We start from the raw sequence: 14,391 nt of genomic DNA on the forward strand, positions 1-14,391 counted from the left end.
CGTGTGAGACGCAAAACTCAACGATTCTGCGTGGCACGGATTCGACAAGTCCTTGGTACATTACCAGAGGTATGTTGTACTAGATATCTCTGTACAGATCCCACAATTATCATAAAAAATCCTCCGTTGATTTGTGGGTGTCCAACTGGCGCCGAATAGTGTCCCGGAGTAATACATCGGGGTCGCCAGCCGAAGTGACCGAGCGGTTCTAGGCGCTACAGTCTGGAGCCGCGCGACCGCTGCGGTCGCAGGTTCGAATCCTGTCTCGGGTATGGGTGTGTGTGATGTCCTTAGGTTAGTTAGGTTTAAGTAGTTATAAGTTCTAGGGGACTGGTGACCTGAGAAGTGAAGTCCCATAGTGCTCAGAGCCATTTGAGCCAATACATCGGGGTCAAATCAAACGTACTGTGTGGCCGAGACATCAACAACTCTTCACTATTATCATTGTCAAACCACTGTAGCACGATACTGCACTTATCACTCACACAGTTCTCCTACTGCAAGAGGCCATTGCCATCGGAGAAGAACGAAGCACTGAAGGGCTGCAAGTGTTCCGTAGTGGTGTTCACGTAGTCCACACCTATCATAATACTTTCGATTAGTATAACAGATGCTTTGGAATCCCGGGAGAATATCCCCTGTAACATTTTATTAGTCCCACCGACCTGCATCAGTAGCGCGGTGCATTGTTTCAGCAGCCATTCGCCTGGATGACGGCGTATCCAAGCCACGACCATACACCTGGTAGGCCATGAAGCGGAAATCATTTGACCAGGTGACACGTTTTCATTGATCCACTGCCCAGTCTCGATGATTCATTCCCATTGCAATCGTAACTGAGAATATCGGTGCGTTAACGTGTAGATAGGCTTCAAATGGTTCAAATGGCTCTGAGCACTATGGGACGTAACATCTATGGTCATCAGTCCCCTAGAACTTAGAACTACTTAAACCTAACTAACCTAAGGACAGCACACAACACCCAGTCATCACGAGGCAGAGAAAATCCCTGACCCCGCCGGGAATCGAACCCGGGAACCCGGGTGTGGGAAGCGAGAACGCTACCGCACGACCACGAGCTGCGGACATGTAGATAGGTAGGGGCTGTTTGCTGCGGAGTCCGATGTTTAGCAATACGTCCTGAAGGGTGTGCTCCGAACAGTTGTAGAATCACGAGCATTGTAGTCGTTAAATCTACTAAAGATCGCCGCCAATCTTGCTTTATAATGCGGACAAATCTGCGAAATCCAAGTTCTATGATGAGCTTTAGACGTCCAGCTCGTTTTCGCCTTCTCGTGGTTTTTCCGTCTTTCAACCACTTTTCATATATGCTCATGATAGTAGCCACAGTGGATCAACTTCACCGTTTCCCAGATGCTAGTTCACAGGCGCTGGGCCATAAGAGTCCAGCGTTTGTCAGAGTCGCTTTTGTCATTGTATTTCCCCATTCTCAGTGCGTATTGTCGATTGAATGATGCCCCATTCGTCTCTGTTCCACTTATTCACTTTCCTTACCGCGTCACGTTCCTCAACATCACCAGGTTGCCGTCTACCTCGCGGTGGGCGTTGGTCATCATGTTATAGCTGGTCAGTTTATACGTGGTGAGTTTGCTAAATTTGGAACAAACTGCGAAACAATCCGTGAGAGGATGAGGAACGAAAAAAGTTCATATGGACAAATGGCCAGGCATGCGTTCCAAGGGAGGTACATCCACGTGAAGGTGGAGATAAAAGATATTCGACGGTGTAGGCTTGAATGATTAAAAACATACATGAGAACACGTCAGAAAAATGGGAATGTTCTGTTTGTACTAGTGTTTTAGTGGTATGGTAGCAACAAGCCATCATCACCACTTGAGTCTGTATAGGCGGGGATTATTGGCGACCGCCTTGTGGGACTAGACATCCCCCTGCAAAGCCTCACAGGTGAGGCAGATCTGCTCTTCCTGACGGTGGCTCTGCCTCCCCTTTCATCAAAACTTTTCGTGCGAGGGAGTTGCTGCAGCTTATGTGCTGCCTGGCGCGACTACGATGAGGGTATAAGCACCGACGTGTAGACAAAGGGTTAGTGTGACATTCGTGGCTTTCCATTGTGTGTGTGGTAAATAAGAAACGTGTACTGAGGCGACGTTATTAGCAAATGCGTCCAAACAGGAGCGACGAGGTGTTATTATTTTCTTGGCTGCTAAAGCACAAACAGCGGTAGACATCCAACGAAGAATGTTTCTGAATAGAAACCACCGGGCCTAGGTGCTTTGCCACTTTCTAGCGAGGCTATTGTTACCGATACATCTTACTGATCAGACGGGAGTTGTGTACCACTGTTGGTACACTCACCTAGTCACGGAACACTGATTGATAGTTACTGTCTGTGTTTTAGGAGACATCTCGCAAGAGACAGTTTAGGAATTATTCGACTGATTCCCTCCAGACATTTGTAATTGTTGCGTCAGGATGTACAGAATGGTGTGAGCTTTAATTTTATCAGTAAGTTTATATAGCTAAACTCATAAGTTTAGTTTCAACTGATCATTCATACGTCCCCATTTCTCCTTCTAGTCTCTCGAATCTTCGCTGTATACATTTCTTTAATCTGGCAGCGTATAGTCAGCCTTCTGTTCTTCCCATTGAGTGGTGTTAATTCCTACGGGGATTACAGACCTTTGCTTGGACGTCTGCTAGTTTCCTGTATCGCGATGTCTGGCCTTCATGCTGCGCCGCCCCTTCGGTTGAGATTTGTCTTCCTCTGTTGGAGGACTTGGTAAGAGCATGCGCCCTAAAATCTATGTTTTACCTATATACTGTCTAAGTGGCTGCACCTATTTTTGCAGTAAATGTTTTGCAGTTTGCTCTCTTTAAAACCAGCCTTGTGGTTATCTTCTGCCTTCACTATTTCTAAATTTTTTGGTTACTGTTCTAACACCATACTGTCGCCCGTAATTAGACTCTTCTGCCATATACCTCTAGAAACCTTCCAAGGAATCCATGCCGTAGAGAATCGCTCTATTGCGTTCCGTCCCTGTGACGCCAAGAGTCCTTACGTGTACTCTGGCCTTTGCATGATGAGATTTCACCGACTAAAAGGCTTTACTCAACCAGAGTTCCGCATACTGCCTAACTCAGTAAACTGGTGGGAGATCTACAAAAAGGAAACCATAAAATTGAGTGTATCTTAGCGAGAATGTTATTTTGGAAGCGACCCAGGAAAATTAATTTATTTTGATCGGCTCAGCCCAGTCGCTCGGAGCAAATCACTGGGTTATAGGCAACACACATTGCATACGCACACGGTAGAGTGCCTACATCCTCCCGGCTCTCGGAGGCTTAACCAATACAAAAGGATGATATACACAGTGGTCAGATACACTCTGAAAAGCTTGAAGGGTGTTGCAATGAAAGTTTTCGTGAGAAACAACTCTTAAAAAAAGTTCGATTCTTTGCCCCGATTCCAAGTTAATTGACACTGAAGTTAGCCAATCAGGCCATTGCCGACAGAGACGGAGTCGCCAGACATATTCTTCATTTGGTTTCCTAAAGCCGAACAAGAGAGCGATACAAAAATTGGACATGGGACGGCAGTAATGATCGAGCCTGTAGCAAAGGTTGAGCAATCTCTTGCGTTATCGTTTACGCTGTGAGAGCAACTAACACTAATTGCATATGGCCGGCCGCTTGAATCTGCACACGCAACGGCCTGATCAGCTAACTTATATGATTATTAACTCGGAAACGAAGTAACGTATCGAATTTTTTCTGTACAATTATTTCTCAGCAGAACATACCCTGCAACGTTCTTACAAGCTTCTCAGATGTGTGTGTGTGTGTGTGTGTGTGTGTGTGTGTGTGTGTGTGTGTGTGTGTGTGTATGTATGTGTATGTTTATGTGTGTCTGTGTCTGCGGGTATATATCATTTCTTACTTCTGGACATTCTCTAGACGCAAAGATTTTGACTTTCTTATCAACCATTTTGGATTCACATACCAAGGGCAGTCAAAGCAGAGCTGTCGTATGATTTGTCAGTCCAAAGTAATAATTATTGCGTCGCTAGATCCTGATAACTATGTATATCTTAATCTGCTTCCAAAGAACATCGTGTTACCTCTCTCGTCAACACGATGTCTGATATCATTACGTGTAAAATATGTAGGTAGAGAATTATGCCTTGGACCACGACCTTATGCCCGTGAATCATATGAAATTAAAGGAAGGAAGGAAAGAAAATTGGGTTTAACGTCCCGTCGACATGGAGGTCATTCGACACGGAACACAAGCTCCCATTTTTTCAAGGAAGAGGATGGAAATCGGCCGTGTTCTTTCAAAGCAACCATCCCGGCATCTACCTGGAGCGATTTAGGAAAATCACGGAAAATCTACACCTCGATGGCCGGACGCGAGTTTGAACCGTTGTCCTCCCGAATGCGAGTCCAGTGTGCTAACCACTGCGTCACCTCGCTCAGTATGAATCAAATATTTGAAACATCGTAAATACACACTTTCTGTATTCGTATTTGCTATTGTGGTTAATATTATTGCGAACAACAATATCCTCAGGGGCACTTTGTTACGGTTTTTAACATGTGCATCTCTGCTGACTACTTAATACTCAGTACACTTGGAGAAGTGACTGATAACATTTTACAAGATGAACAATGTTTGTTCTTTCACGCTACCTTGCGCTAAATTGTTCATCTGATTTCTTCATTGAAGAATTTTTTCCTTGAGAGAGACGAGAACACATTCCTGGCCCTGATTGGAGCTACTATTTTGATAGTACCGTTATGATCCTCACAGTGAAACTACACTGACAAACAAAATCTAAACACCGAGAAGGAGTTGTGCGACATAAACGAAAATTGGTAGGCATGTTTCTACATCTGAAAGACAATGTCTATTCACATTTCTTGCCAGTCGCATAGGAGTGGTGCTAGTAGCGGCACTAGGAGGATGCAAATCAGGTTTTGCTTCAAATACACGCTGCAATGGTCGTTACCTTTGAGATTGGACGTGGTAGTCGATGTTAGTCAAGAATGCTTTTAAATCGGCAAATATGCCATTGTCAGCACCTCACTGACCTTGAATGAGATCGTTTAATAGGGCTACGAGAAGTTGGATGTTCTTTCTGCGATATTGCAGAAACACTTGGCAGCAATGTAGCCACAGTACATGACTGCTAGCGGCCGTGGTCTCGATAACGAACAGTCACAAGAAGACCGCGCTCCGGACAGCCATGTGACACTACCTTGAGGGAAGACCATCGTGGTCGGCATGTGGCTCTGGTACATCGCACTGCATCTGCAGCAGCGATTTCAGCAGCAGTTGGCACCATAGTAACACAACAAACTGTTACAAATCGGTTACTTCATGGATAGCTCTGAGTTAGACGCCCTGTAACGTGCATTACGCTGATCCCGATATGGCTCTGAGCACTATGGGACCTAACTTCTGAGGTCATCAGTCCCCTAGAACTTAGAAATACTTAAACCTAACTAACCTAAGGACATTGCACACATCCATACCCGAGGCAGGATTCGAACCTGCGACCGTAGCGGTCGCGCGGTTCCAGACTATAGCGCACTGATCCCAAACCATCGCCACATGCTACTTCAGTGGTGTCAAGCGAGACCTGTATGGAGGGCAGAGTTGAGGTGTGTTATATATTCTCGTGAAAGCGGGTTCAGCCTCAGTGCCAGTGATGGCAGTGTGTTGGTTAAAAGGAGGCTAGCTGAGGACCTTCCAACCCATATGGCCATGTGCTAGACACACTGGAGCTATGCATGGAGTTATAGTCTGGGGCGCGATTTCATATGACAGCAGGAGCACTCTTACGGTTATCTCATGCACCCTGACTGCAAATTTGTACGTCAGTCTAGCGATTCGGCCTGTTGCGCTGCCTTCACGAACTGCATTCCAGGGGGTGTTTTCTAACAGGATAACGCTGACCTACATACCGCTGCTGTAATCCAACATGCTCTACAGAGTGTTGACGTGTTGCCCTGGCCTACTTGGTCACCACATCTGTCCCCAAGCGTAAACATATGGGACATCATCCTACGACAACTCCAGCATCATCCACAAATAGCATATAACCGTCCATATATTGACCGACCAACTACAACAGGCATGGAACTCCATCTCACAAACTGACATCTGACACCTGTACAACACAATGCTCTCATGTTTGCATGTTTACATTCAACATTCTGGCGGCTACACCGATTGTTAATGTGCCAGCATTTCAGATTTGAAGTGGATTACATTAACCTGTGATCTTGTAATGTTAATAACTTAAATATGTTACCTTAGACAACTGTATTATTGAAATTTCATTACTCTGCAAAATTAATTTTTGATGTCGCCATTTCTATTCCGTCACTGAATTCCTATTTTTCAGGACGACTACTCTTGGGGAGAGGAGAATGACCCGGCAAGAGACTCAGACTTTTGGCGCTGCTGGTGCCACACGACGGAATATCAGAGGGCTGTCCACGAGGTGAGTGGGTAGATAAGTAGATTGTGGCGCTGCCTGTGCAACAGTGGCGGGTGCGGGCCTAAACATTTCACAAAATCCAGAATTTCTCTGCCTAATGTACTCTTGTGTGACAGGCCAACTACATTTATGTGTATGTTGTTCAAAATGCTTCACAGTATTGCGATTGAAAAGTATATCTGTGTGTAGAGGCTTCTCAAATGATTCCTTGCCTATATCTATGCAGACAAGATTCATATATGGGAAACAGTACATAGACAATCAATAGTAAAATGCTAGGTCACTCACGATGCACAACACACACAATAAGAGAATTAAACAGAGACGATACGATCGAATAACATCGAAAACATATGTATCTGTAAATTAAGCTGTAATAACAGTGTTCTACGTTGTCTCAAAAGTGAAACATCTTCCATAACAAAATAATACTTCGTGTATAGCTTCGTGGCCCGATAGTCTGATGAGCAGGATTCCGGTTAAGCCACTCCTTTCTGTAGTGAGACTCCCCCCCCCAAAGCCACAAAGAACTCATACCTGCAGTTTAAAAGTATCGTGCTTTGCTCTGCAAGGAGTGTCACTTTAAAACATTAACTGACAGCTAAGGGACGCCATCTTAGTTGCCCTGGACCTGAGACACTTGGGTAGAGAGCTTAAAGTCCCTTTCCCAACAAATGTACCTGGTGGTAAGCTGCAGCCTTCTTGGCGTTTCGGGAATGCAGAGAGATGGACTCGACAAAATCACCACCGTTTGTCACGAAAATCTGTCCTGCAAACTCCCTGTGAACTATACACGGCCAGTGGATGGCGCCACAACTGGAGACCGGCATGGGAATGTGGCCTGAATTCACATGCTCCGCATGAGATGCCATCCACAGAGTTTTCACAGTGAGATCTAAATGTTACCACCCTGCAACGAAGACTGGAATGATGGAGTCACCTAGTATTACTCAGCAGTGTGCCCATTCAGCTTAGGGGGCTCAAGCTCAGAGAAAGCAGTAACGTGGTGCGGCCTACAGCTGCCTTGAGATGAGTGACAGTGAGTGGGTGGTTGACCCGCCTCCATGCTGGTGTACCGGGAAACAGACGGAGAACTTGTACACCTGTTGATAAATGTCTGTTGTCCCGTTTTCTGTGAAACATGCGAGAAAGCCGCGCAAAGCTACGGTGGAGCGGTCAACAGAGGTCAAAATATGCGTGTTCGTGGCTATAGCAACTTCACATTGAATTCACAGTCCGCAGAGTCTGAAGTAAATCACGTGAAGAGTGACATAATGAAATACGCCAGCCTCCGATGGGAACGTAGGACCGAGGAATTTGAAGCACTCTCCTGGGAGTCAGAATTTCGGAAAAATTGGTGTTTGTGCAGACGCTAACCTTGATGGCCTGGGAGGAGCTAAATAGCAGAAGTTGAGAGGAAAGGAAATTTTGTGGGAATTTGTTCACTTCCCAGAGCAGGCATTGGTCGGCGCTGGGAAGCGACGCATAATTAACGCGACTTGCGCTGCAATTGGCGTAAGTGATTTTGCTGGAGGGGAAACCGAGGCGAAGAGCGGACTGTTAGAAGTCTCCATAGACGTCTTCGTTCCCAGCTTGCCTAGAGTGCGGACGTGGCGTTCTTTACTCAGCTTGCCTGAGAAAGGGTGAGCATCTCTGCAGACTTAGCAAATGGAACGATTGAGCTTGGAGATAGGAAGTTTTGGTTCAGCTATGTACTGAGCAAGATAGCTAGGAGTGAATAGACGAGCGCAGCCTTGCAGCACCACGAGGTCGCCCGACGTCCACATAACGACGCCGCTCCGCCACGCTGAATTCGGTGATATTGCGCCCGCTCCACTGATTAATTTGTTGGATCACGTCGGCAAAGTTTCCAGGCGGGTTTCATGGGCCGTGTATTGTTAGAATTCTTCTCGCACTTCGCACTACGCCTGGGTCAGTCGATAGGAATTACTTTTGATTTATCGCGCTTTACTCCATGCATAAGCAATTTATTACCACTGCCAGTTAGGAGAGTCATGTAATGTGATGATTGAAGGTCGTCAGTTAAAATAAATTTGTGCTAATCGACTGCATCTGTTTTCAGTCAAGTAGTTGAAATCCCAAGCCACTTTATTAATTAATTTTATGTTCAACATTAGCATCTGGTGTTCAATAGCTGTATATAAAATCAATGTGCACCCCTTTTTAATTAAAAGTGATCAATTCTGAATAAATTGATGTTAACACTGCCACCGCAGTTCAGTCAGGAGTCACAGGGCCATATTACTTTTTTGTGTTATCCGATATTGCAGCAGTTTTGCACTCTCTGTTGATCTGTTAGTCAATTAGTTGGGGTGAACACACGCCAAAACCAGCTACGTGACGGGTGGGGTGTTACAATATAAAGTCTGCAGTGACATATCTGGTAGTGGTCTAGAATCTGTAATCAGCGAGTATATGTTCAGTGTATAGATAAACAGTTTGAGAGTTGAATGTTTAGTTAGTTAGTTACGTGTTCCATTTATCAATCTCACAATAACCATTACGATGTGGAACGTGTCAAGTGCATCAGAAATGCACACATCAATCAAGGATTTCTTTTTAAGATTAAATACAGGGTTATTACAAATGATTGAAGCGATTTCATAAATTCACTGTAGCTCCATTCATTGACATATGGTCACGACACACTACAGATACGTAGAAAAACTCATAAAGTTTTGTTCGGCTGAAGCCGCACTTCAGGTTCCTGCCACCAGAGCGCTCGAGAGCGCAGTGAGACAAAATGGCGACAGGAGCCGAGAAAGCGTATGTCGTGCTTGAAATGCACTCACATCAGTCAGTCATAACAGTGCAACGACACTTCAGGACGAAGTTCAACAAAGATCCACCAACTGCTAACACCATTCGGCGATGGTACGCGCAGTTTAAAGCTTCTGGATGCCTCTGTAATGGGAAATCAACGGGTCGGCCTGCAGTGAGCGAAGAAACGGTTGAACGCGTGCGGGCAAGTTTCACGCGTAGCCCGCGGAAGTCGACGAATAAAGCAAGCAGGGAGCTAAACGTACCATAGCCGACGGTTTGGAAAATCTTACGGAAAAGGCTAAAGCAGAAGCCTTACCGTTTACAATTGCTACAAGCCCTGACACCCGATGACAAAGTCAAATGCTTTGAATCTTCGGCGCGGTTTCAACAGCTCATGGAAGAGGATGCGTTCAGTGCGAAACTTGTTTTCAGTGATGAAGCAACATTTTTTCTTAATAGTGAAGTGAAGAGAAACAATGTGCGAATCTGGGCGGTAGAGAATCCTCACGTATTCGTGCAGCAAATTTGCAGTTCACCAAAAGTTAACGTGTTTTGTGCAATCTCACGGTTTAAAGTTTACGGCCCCTTTTTCTTCTGCGGAAAAAACGTTACAGGACACGTGTATCTGGACATGCTGGAAAACTGGCTCATGCCACAACTGGAGACCGACAGCGCCGACTTCATCTTTCAACAGGATGGTGCTCCACCGCACTTCCACCATGATGTTCGGCATTTCTTAAACAGAAGATTGGAAAACCGATGGATCGGTCGTGGTGGAGATCATGATCAGCAATTCATGTCATGGCCTCCACGCTCTCCCGACTTAACCCCATGCGATTTCTTTCTGTGGGGTTCTGTGAAAGATTCAGTGTTTAAACCTCCTCTACCAAGAAACGTGCCAGAACTGCGAGCTCGCATCAACGATGCTTTCGAACTCATTGATGGGGACATGCTGCGCCGAGTGTGGGAGGAATTTGATTATCGGCTAGATGTCTGCAGAATCACTAAAGGGGCACATATCAAACATTTGTGAATGCCTAAAAAAACTTTTTGAGTTTTTGTATGTGTGTGCAAAGCGTTGTGAAAATATCTCAAATAATAAAGTTATTGTAGAGCTGTGAAATCGCTTCAATCATTTGAAATAACCCTGTATTTTTACCTCTCTCATTCTCTTAAATGGGACAAAAACATATATTATACCTGACTCCTTGTAGTGTAATATTGGATGACATGCTTTTTTTCAAAGTTCAGAGCAAGCCCATTCACAGAAAAACAGTCAACAACTTTTTGAAAGACATTATTAATATCATTTTCTACTGGAGTTTCCTTTACTGGATTAATAATTATGCTCGTATCATCAGCAAACAGTATCAGTTCAGTGTCTTGTTTCACATAAGAAGGAGGGTCATTCACATACACCAAGAAGAGGTGGGGAGCTATTATCGAACCTTGTGGAACACCTAATGTAATTTAACCCCAGTTAGATGAAGAGGCAAACTCCTGTGAATCACCTGAAGCATTTAAAGAGACATTTTGCTTCCTGTTCTGTAGATACGATTTAAACCACTCACATGCAATTCCATTTATATCACAGAATTGTAATTTCTGTAACATAATGTCATGGTTCACGCAATCAAATGCTTTGGGTAAGTCACAGATAATTCCTGTTGTAGACATTTCACTATTTAAAGACTCTATTATGTGGGCAGTGAAAATTGTATACTGCTGTCTCAGTGGACCACCGGTTTTGAAATCTGAACTGTGATTTATTAACTATCCCACTACTGTTGAGATGGCTAACCACTCTTGTGTACTTTACTTTCTCGACGATTTTTGAAAATGCTGTAAGCAAGTATTCTGGCCGGTAATTATTGCCATCTGTGGTGTCCCCTTTTTGGCTTGACAATGGCATATTTTAATCTGTCTGGGAAAATACCATGAGTTAATGATGCATTATATACACGACTCAGAATATCAGCTGTTCCTTATTTCACAATGGGTTGTTAGGTGAAACTTAATCTGACCAGGATTTCTCAAAAATGACCCTTCCATATACTGCTTGGCTTTTTCTTTTGAACTATTCTCACCAATTTTTTGCACCTACTCTTGGAAAATGGGTGTTAAATACATTAGCTACTTGAGTAATGTTGGTTAAGATGGTCTCATTCTCTTCAATAGTAATACTACCTACCCCAGTCGTTAGTTTTCCTGTCTCTCTCCTAACAGCATTCCATATTGATTGGATTTTAGTACCCAAGTTGTTAATTTCATCTCTAATACACTTTTATTATTTTATGGAAACTTTTCCCACTATGTTACAGTAATTTTTATACTGTATAATTACTTCTGGGTCTTTACTAATTCTTACTGTTTCATACAGTTTTATTTTTCTTTGTGAAGAAACTTTAACACCTGTAGTAATCAAAGGTTTCTTTGAAAACTCTTTGGTGTTACATTTACTTTCTTTTGGGAACAGTTTTCAAGGATGGAGATAAATTTATCAAGAAATATGTTGCATTCATCATTAGCATTTTGCTCAGTATATACATCTCCCCAATTAACATTTCTTAATCTTTCTGCGAAGGGCTCTATAGATACCGGGTTAAGAGACCTTGCACCTTTACTTAATGGTTTCTGAACTGTACACCCTGCTGGTTTTTGTCGTTTGCAGTGTTAAATGAGTGGAAGGTATCTGAAGCTTCATGAGGCAGTGTTCTTTGTAAATCATCCAAAGGGACCAGAGCTTTCATATGGGGATGCTGCTAAAATTCTTAGAAAGTCAAAGACATTCATTGAGAAGTGGTTCAAACGATATTTAGAGGTTGGAAACGTGGGTTATTAACCTGCCAAGCTATTGTCGATAAGGGCGGCGATTCGATGCACTGTTAGGTGACTGTGCAATTAGCAATAACATGTATTTTCATGTAAACATATATTTATAATAATGTCTTCAATTTCATACAGACAACGGTCTACAGTTTGTTGTGGAACTGACTGCAGCTCACTGCTATTGAACTGAAGATTTATGCAGATAATATTCGTTTAGGAATACCAGAAAAAACTATCTACAGAAGACGACGGTTCAATCCACCGTCCGGCCATCATGATTTAGGTTTTCCGTGATTTCCCTAAATCGCCCCAGGCAAATGCCGGGATGGTTCCTTTGAAAGGGCACGGCCGACTTCCTTCCCCATCCTTCCCTAATCCGATGAGACCGATGACCTCGCTATTCAGTCTCATCCCCCAAACAACCCAACACCCCCCCCCCTCTCCTCCCCTCTCTTATGAAATAAGCACTCGTTCTGCGTCTAGCCCGTGCCAACGTCATTTAAGCTTACATGTCGATGATTTTTAGATGAAACACTGCTTTATTTCTGAGTGAAACTGGTAACATCACCGCGTAGGTTTTCAGGAGATGGGTGCACTGGTATGGAGTGACATTCTACGAAGCAACACTTCTATGGAGCGAGGCGCACTTGCTGATATAAGCGGCTGTTCACAGGTACAGGCACACTACTCACGGACTCTCAACCACTACTGAGTCACAGGATCACGACATATGTTGAACAGCTCAAAACCATACCATAAGAGCTCCTTCGAAACTCTGAAGACTGAAACATAATAGCTTAGCAATAATGCATCCTCGTGCCCACAAAACCAGCCGTGGACGATGGGAGCTGGGCGGACAGGGCCGTGTCGTCTTGGAACACTTCAACATTGGGGAACAAACACTGCAGTGTGGGATGGACCAGATCAGTCAAAATGGTTGCATATTCCTTGGCAGTAATACCACCTTGCAGGATAACCATGGGTTTCATGGAATATCACGATAGGGCTGTCCGTATAATCAACGACCCTTAGAAATATGTCAGGGTCATGGTCTGAATTCGGCCATAAATTGGAAACAATGTGCAACAATACTCTTCTGACTAAATAAATTTCTTCCGTGGGTTCATAGTGTAGTTGTTATTGGCTTCCGCATCACATTTCCGTGTTAGAGCATTAGCGTCACTGCTGAGTGGTTTCCAAATTCTAGCTCGCCTTGCAATTACCTATTTATGGAATTTATTTCGAGCTGTTCCGGTGTAGACATGGTTAACGACTGAGACATTCAGTTCTGAAGTGACTTTTTCAGCTGTCGTCCTCTTATTTTTAGTCACAATCCTCTTCAACTACCGTCCGTCACGATCTCTCAACAAATAATTTTATCCGGATTGTGGCTTCGCCTGCGATGTCTTTTCTACTTTCCCCGTATGGAATACACTCTTAAATCTTCTATAAGGTGACTTTTTAAATACCAAACACTTCGCCAAACTTGATTATGCGAGCACCCAACATACGAGACCCAGCTATCTATAATAACAATCTGTGAAAACAACGTTTCTAGAAATATCTATGCAGAAGATATGGAGTTTTTAACTAGAGGAGGCAACATACCACAAATGATAAATCGTATGCAGCGGCTACTTAACAGGCTTGAAAACTGGACACTGCAGAACAAGATTGCCATCAGTCTGTACACGTAATCGGTCCGATAACTTTGAGACATGGCGACTGTGGTGTCCCGAGGAGATACGACAATGGATCCTCGCGGTCACAGATCCAGTCATGATGGACAATGCGAGTTGTGTCAACAGGGGCCGTGTCGTCTTTGAACACAGCATCACCATTGGAAAATAAACGTTGTACCATGTCACTAACCTCATGAGTCTAAATTTTCACTTAATACGAGGGCTATTTGGAAACTAATGAACGATAGGTCGTGAAATGGAAACCACAGTGAAAATCAAAACTGTTTTATTTGCAACAGTTAGCTACAATTTCCAGCTACTTATCTCCATAGTCGCCGATCCGACTTAGACGTTTGTCGTAGTGTTGTACCAACTTTCCAATACGCTCGTTATAGAAGGCAGCCGCCAGTGCTTTCCGCCAATTCTCTATGCTGGCCTAGAGCTCGTTGTCTGTGCCAAAATGTTGTCTTCATAACCAGCGCTTCATGTGAACAGAGATGAAACTCAGAGGGAGACAATTATGGGCTGTATTGTGGGTGATCAAACATTGACTGTTGAAAACGATGCAGGAACATCTTCATTGCCCCTACAGAATTCGGCTGAAGAAG

The sequence above is a fragment of the Schistocerca cancellata genome, chromosome 9 (assembly GCF_023864275.1).
Source record: "Schistocerca cancellata isolate TAMUIC-IGC-003103 chromosome 9, iqSchCanc2.1, whole genome shotgun sequence".
NCBI lineage: Eukaryota > Metazoa > Arthropoda > Insecta > Orthoptera > Acrididae > Schistocerca > Schistocerca cancellata.